Genomic DNA, 7559 nt, shown 5'->3' with positions numbered 1-7559 from the left:
ATTTTTTTTTTAAAAAAGGAACGCTTCATTTAAAAAAATGCAGAAGAACAGTGAAAGGCCAGATGTCCCAGTTTTACACTGGGAATTGAACGCGGCTTATATTTGTGGATTTGTGCGAAGCTGGCAGTGCTTCAAAACCCCACGTGGGCGTGAGACGTGACTTGTGCGTATCAGGCGATTGGTGCACACTCATTTAAGGTTTTTTTTAAGAGAGCGAGATGGATGTTACGTGTAGTTTTAGAAGTTTGCATGCAAAGAAGAGTTTTTAAAAGAGAACTTTTAAGGTGAACTTAATAAGTTGTGTGTAAATAATCACTATTTATCCAGGTTTTAATGAACGCATTCATAAAATAGGTTTACATGTGATTAAATTGCTTCGTATTTGTGGATGCACGCATTTGTGAGTCCTCAAAATCTGCACAAAAATAATATTTGTAATTTTTACCCATGTTAGCTTACATATCTTACGCACGTACGCATTCGTAACACTAACGGTCATACCCTGTAGGACCTCTACCTCTGCTGGTTTCATTACGTTAGATTATATTGCGTATCACATTAGGTACGTACGGTAGAATGTTGTCATCTTACGTGAGGTTTTACTTTTTACTTTTATTTTGAAATAGTGACCGGAAGTAGCTTGGTTCAGCCTGTGCGCGTGCGAAGTAGTGTCTGCGTAAAGTTGAACGTCTTCTCACCTCCACTGTTTTCGGTGAATAGTCGCCAAATTTCATCGCCTGGACCCGTTGTGGTGTAGAGAAAGCAGTCAGTAAGGTGGGTTCGGGTAGCTGCAGCACGTCTAACCCATTATCGAGCGCTTGAAATGTTAAGCGTGTTGAACACAACTGACTCATGTGGTAACAGACTGTCGATTAAAGCCACACTGCTAGCTAAAATCAACGCTGAGGTCCACTTATATGTTTACTGATTTTACTGCTGTGTCTGTGTTGTAAGATTTTTGACAATGACTGTTAATAGTGTGGCGTTCAACAAGCTTATCGATCACAAAGTAGTGTAATGTACTTCATATGCCGTTGTAATTAAGGCTCACTTAACAGAAGCATCCAATTTTGTTATTCTTACGTTTTCCGGAGCATTTCTAAAGTGTCTGGCAAATGCACTGAGGTGTTGTTTAGCCTTACTCTGACTTGGGCATGGCCCATGGGAAATGGCAGTTACATCAAACATAATACAGAATAAAGCAGAATAATAGTACAGGACAAAACATGCATTTTAATAGTTTTAAAGTGTTGTGAGGTATAATCATTTTAATTGTTCACCAACCTTTTGCCTTAATGTAGAGTCCTCACTGAAGGCACTGAAGCCCAAGATTCAACGGAGAGTTACAAGAGATAACAAAACGCAGTCTGGTAACAATATTAAATGTGGTATGTTCCACTGAGTGGTAAAAAAAAAAAAAGATAAGGTTGTACACGGGAATTTTTTTTTAAAGTTTCCCATGTACACATTATTTTTTATGTTTAAATACTACTAGTATTTTAATTTGTATTACTTAATATTTTTATTTATTTCATTTTTATTCTGACAGTCTTATTGAATATTGTTAAAAATACATTTTTTTCAAATAGATTTTCTAGGTCATTATTTTAATTTGTCGTGGGACAAGACAACAGGGTGATATTAAGGTGGGCAGACTTAAGCAGGTGAGGTACTGGAAACTAGAACAGGATATTTTCCCAGAGGACACAGAGATAAGAGTTATTTAAATAATCATTGACTAACTGACTAATCACAAAAAAAAACTGGCAGACTAGTCAACTACCAAAATCATTTTTAGCTGCAGCCCTACTGGTGAGACGCCATTTCCTCTCATGCTTAGGAGTACTCTGGTTTAAGGTGCGTGTTTGTGAGTTACACCAGGGAGTCAAGTACTTCTGATGTGAGGGTTTTTTTTTTTTAGAGGAGCTACAATATCTAGAGTGGAATGCAGTGAAGAAGTAAAAATAATAACAAGATAATCAACCTCTGTGGGAGTAGCTTCAGGTAGCTGCTCTACAATTTTTTCCGCATTGAAGGCATTGAAGAAGATATCAGTGGATTAATTATATCCTTAAACTTGGTTACAGCGCATTCAGAAAGACATCTGCTGTGATGTAATCTATTCCATTGTGGTGTAATCCATTATTGTAAATGTAAATGTTAGTAGGAAATGGATTGACAAAAGAGGGTTTTCAGCAAATAGTGTTAAATGATCAGTTTCTATGCCAAATGTCAGAACAAGATCTAGAGTGTGTCTAAAATAATGGGTGGGTTCTTTTGCATTTTGAATCAAGCCAGTTGACTAATGAAAGGTTAAATGCCGTGTTGAAGCTGTCATTTCCAGTATGTACATGGATGTAGGGCTGCCACAAATGATTATTTTGATAGTCGACTAGTCACCGATTATTTTTGTGATTAGTCAACCAATCAGATCATGCATCCATTGGATGTAAAACATACAGCCTATTGCACCAGCATGCGTCTGCTCTTATTTAACTATTATTATCTTACAACTTGAAGTGTTTAAGGTATGTGCTAACTAAAAATAAAGACAAGATAATAGTTTATTAAACTTTTAATGAAATTTGTAGATTGTCTCGGTGGAGTTTAATAAACTCAGCCGTCTGCTCCTTGCTCCCTCAAATATAACAGGACAAATTCTCGACCATCTCACATTTCTGTTTAATCAGAAAACGTCAGAGCACTTTTGTAAATATGTGATGTCTTGATAAATCGAGCAGATATTTGAAGTTTACACAGCTACCTTCTTGCCTGAAAATATCTTAAAAGTTTATTTTGTGACTCAGAAAGAGAAATATTAAAACTAAGTAGCTGCCATCATCGTTGGAAACTGGGGGTCCGGTCCCTGGCTATCGAGGCTGGGTATCGGAACATTATCTCGCTGGTGGGGGAAGGAATCTGGGCCCTTTCTCAATTCTAAGTACGGAAGTACGTACTCGCGTTCTCGGCGAGACCGGACTTGCCTAGACCGCACGGGAGTACGGACTTGCCGAGAACGCGAGCACGGACTCGTGATTTGTACAACTGGAACACCAGTGTACTTGATGATGTCACAGGTCCGGAGTTTTTACTGCTGTCCCCTCTTAATTTAACTGTGAGTAATATGTTATGAAGCTTAACTTTAATCACAGACAAACCGATTTACTCAGGAACAAATAAAACACTGAAATAAACCAAACATTAACATTTAGAAGTGATCTAAGTTACTTATATATCATGTTTAACCTCAGTAGCGAAATCTCTATTAATAAAAATAGTGTACATGTATGTCTTAATAAAAACAAGCAGGTGAGATGTTAGAACACCTTTATTTTTATTTTAGTTCAATAGACAGCTGCTGGGGTTTGGGGTTTGTTTAACCTGAGTAGCGAAAAGACTGCGGGGGGGTTGAAAACGATGTTCCGGGAGTCCGCTGTTCTCGCCGGCTCTAATGATCCTCGACCTCGCTGTCTTCTATGGAGCTGGCGGGTCACAGACGTCTCCGAAAACGTCGCAGCACGTTTGGAAATATATGATATCTTGATAAATCGAGCAGATATTTGAAGTTTACACAGCTACATTCTCGCTTGAAAATAACTTAAAAGTTTATTTTGTGACCCAGAAAGACTAATATTTAAAAGTTTTCAGCCCCTCTCCGCCATTGCCGCGTTTGAGTTTTGGACGAAATGCATTCTGGGATATTTAGCTGTACCAAGTCCACACAAGTCACCACCGATGCATGCTCGATAAAACGGGCGGAGCGAGAACACATCCGGGACTTTTTTGCGTTCTCGGCTTGATGCGTACTTTGAATTGGAACAGTACTTGGTCTCCGACTGATGACGTATCACGAGTACGCGAGAACGCAAATATGCACAAGTACGCATATTAAGACAGGGCCCTGTACTAGTGCATGAGATTGAGAGATACTGGCTAGATATAGTCGGGCTCACCTCGACCCGTGGCTTGGGCTTGGGAACCATTGTAATGGGCTCTGTTTCAGTCTGCCCTCGGTGAGAGGCAACCCCAGAATATCCATGGGTGGGTATTCTTGTATCCCATCAATTTGCTACCAGTACACTGAGGTTCTCATTGTGCATGAGAGGGTTGCTCCACTTACCCAAACAGAACACTGACTGTCATTTGATTTTATGTGCCAAAGAACAGTTTAAAATACCCAGCGTTCTTGGAGTCACTTGGTGGGGCGTTTGAGGGTGCTCCACCTGCTGACACCCTTGTCCTACTGGGAGACTTCAACACTGACGTAGGCAACAACCTTAAGAGCCAGCTGGGTGTAATCGGGCGGAACGGCCTGCCTGAGCTTTATGTAAGCTTAAGCTAAGTGGAGTTTTGTTATTGGACTTATGTGCAAATCCATGTTGAACACTACATTCAAAATAGGGATGTTCCTGGTGACTGATTTCTTAGTGTACTAAACAAGGAAAATAAATTAGACTAACCAACTAGCGTAAAGTTGAAAAACACTCAGATATCAAGTTAAATTTGTTGAGTATGTAATGGTAAAAAACTGTCTAAACAAAGGCATTTGAAACCATTAATCACATTCTCCAATATTGAATGCATGAATGAATTTAAATTATAATCAAAACAGAAAAACAAGAAAAACAACTGATGTTAAATGATGCCTTTAAGCCTACAAGGGTCCATTCTACAATTGTTTGTTGAATATAAACACCATTTCATGCTGATATTGCACTTCATTTGTTTTTCAGATATCCAAATTTAAAATATCGGTATCTAAAATAAAAAGGTGGCATCGTGCCATCCCCAGTTCCAACTAGTGACAATAGTGACGATTAGTCATATGAAAGACTAGTCACACACATCCCTAGTTCAAACACAAGGGTCCATAAGTACATGTGGCACCAGAACACCCCAGATTGCAGGTCAGGTCAGGTAGATCAGATTGTAAGGGAGGATGCACCCATACATATAGAAAGTGTTTGATGGGAATGCCTGGCAGCTGAAACAAAAGCTCGGGTGTGGAAGGAGTTTGGTGAGGCCATAGAACAAGAGTACTTGCTCAGAGAATTATTTGATTGCTGGGGTTTTTGTCTGTATTATTGTAGGGTCTTTACCTTATCATAATAATGATAAGGTAACAATAATCACTTTGAGGCATTTAGAATAGAATAGAATAGAATAGAATAGCCTTTATTGTCATTGTACAGAGTACAACGAAATTGGAGTGCCACTCCCTTGGTGCAAGATTCAATAATAAATATAAATGTAAAATATAAAAAGTACAATAAAACAATCGCAAGTATTCAAACAATAGTAAGTAAGATATATACAGGATAGCAGCATTAATATAATGACAGTATGAATAGCAGCATAATATAATGGCAGTGACGTATGGTATAGCTAAGCAGGTTCAATTGTTTTTGTGCTTATTTACTACGGTGATAGCTCTGGGAAAGAAGCTATCCCTGAATCTGTTTGTCCTGGTTTTATGTGACCTGTACCGTCGGCCTGATGGTAATAGTTCAAACAGTTGATTGCTGGGGTGAGAGTGGTCCTTGATGATATTGCCAGCTCTGCTGAGGTACCGGGAGTTTGCAATGACCTCCAGGCTGGGCAGAGAGCAGCCAGTGATCTTCTGGGCTGTGTTGATGACCCTCTGCAGTACTTTCCTGTCCGCAGCTGAGCACCCTGCATACCATGTTGTTATGCCGTACGTTAGGATGCTCTCTATGGTGGCTCTGTAAAATGTCACCAGCAGCCTCTCCTCCAGGTTGTTCCTCCTGAGCACTCTCAGAAAGTGGAGACGTTGCTGGGCCTTTTTTACCACCGCCATGGTATTTGCAGTCCAGGAGAAGTCATCAGAGATCTGCACACCCAGAAACCTCATGGAGTGTACCCTCTCCACACAGCTCCCGTGAATGTAAAGTGGGGCCGGGTCTGCTCTGCCCTTCCTGAAGTCCAAGATAAGTTCTTTAGGTTTCGTGGTGTTCAGTTGGAGGTTGTTAACTGAACACCACTCAGTCAGTCTGTTGACCTCATCTCTGTAGTCTGACTCATCCCCCCTTGAGATGAGTCCAACCACTGTGGTGTCATCCGCGAACTTTATGATGGTGTTTGAGAGATGGGTAGGGGAGCAGTCAGATGTGTAGCGCGTAAACAGGAGGGGACTCAAAACACATCCTTGTGGAGACCCGGTGCTGAGTGTGATGATGCTGGACAGGTGGGGGCCGAGTCTGACAGACTGTGGTCTATTTGTCAGGAAGTCCTTGATCCAGAGGCAGATGGGGGTGGAGAGTCCCAGGTGAGACAGTTTCTGGACCAGGATCTCCGGGATGATATGATTGAATGCTGAGCTAAAGTCCAGAAAGAGCATTCTCACATAGCTTCCTCGGTGCTCCAGGTGACTCAGCGCAGTGTGGAGCGCTATGGTGATAGCGTCCTCGGTGGATCGATTTGTCCTGTAGGCAAATTGGTGGGGGTCCAGAGTGGGAGGCAGACCGGCCCTGATGTGCTGACAGACTAGTCTCTCAAAGCGCTTCATCACTACAGGCGTAACTGCAACAGGCCTGTAGTCATTTGGGCTGGCCACAGCTGTCTTCTTGGCGATGGGGATGATGGTGGAGGTTTTGAGGCAGGGCGGGACGGTGTTTGATGACAAGGAAAGGTTGAAGATTTTAGTGAAGACTCCGGTCAGTTCGTCAGCACATGCTCTGAGAACCTTTCCATGTATTCCATCAGGACCTGCCGCCTTCCTGGGATTCACTGACCTTAGAACACACCTCACTTGATGCTCCCTAGTGTGCCAGTGCTGGGGGCGGGTGGAAGTGGTGTGACAGCTGAGGGCCTGGTCATCTCAAAGCGGGCGAAGAAACGGTTTAGATCCTCAGCCAGCGAGGCATCAGTCCTAGACGTCGCCTGGTTATTGCTTCTGTAGTTGGTAATGTGATTGATCCCCTGCCACATTTTTCTGGGGTCGTTGTCAGCAAAGTGATCTTCAATCCTCCTCCTATAGGCAGCCTTAGCTTTCCTGATGCCTCTACTCAGGTCTGCCCTGGCCGCCCTATACGCAGCCCTGTCCCCTGACTTGAAGGCAGTGTTGCGGCTTTATTTGGTGCTATATAAATAAAACTGAAGTGAGTATTATCAATAATAATAAAATATTGTAGTTGTTAAGAATAATTTAAATGTTATAACATGTTAATATGATTCTGTTCTGCTCAAGATGGCGCCGAGTATGGCAGCCTCGTCGCGAGCTCCCCCAAGCAACAGCTTTTTTCTGTGTTTAATTTTACTTTTCCTTCATTTTTTCGCGAGTAGCACATGTCTCCTTGTGTACGACCGACAAACCTTACTGGACATAAAAGACGGTCTTTCTTATAACTTTCCGGAGTTTAAGTTTTGCAACACGGACGCTCCGTTTGCAGACCCCCCATTCATCTCACCTGAGACGCCTTTGTTCTCTGGCCCTGGTGGCCGCAAACGCCGATGCAGAGGGAGAAGATCTGGCATTCTGGTTCGACTGAGACGGCGCACTAACAGACCACCGTTACCCAGTTTATTACTGGCTAATGTGC

At 42.0% G+C, this 7559-nt stretch overlaps 1 protein-coding gene across 1 annotated transcript in view; it reads left to right on the top strand.

Moving 5' to 3' along the window:
- The first annotated feature begins 626 nt into the window (after positions 1 to 626).
- Positions 627 to 7559, top strand: part of aass (aminoadipate-semialdehyde synthase) — an 82375-nt gene continuing 75442 nt past the window's right edge. The window contains exon 1 of the mRNA XM_040026721.1: positions 627 to 774. The gene's annotated coding sequence lies outside the window, so the exon portion shown is untranslated. The remainder of the gene's footprint in view (positions 775 to 7559) is intronic.

Source organism: Simochromis diagramma, unplaced genomic scaffold (assembly GCF_900408965.1).
Source record: "Simochromis diagramma unplaced genomic scaffold, fSimDia1.1 OVJJ01000293.1, whole genome shotgun sequence".
NCBI classification, from domain to species: Eukaryota; Metazoa; Chordata; class Actinopteri; order Cichliformes; family Cichlidae; genus Simochromis; species Simochromis diagramma.
The sequence above is the reverse complement of the archived record's forward strand: the minus strand, read 5'-3'. Positions and strand labels throughout refer to the sequence as shown.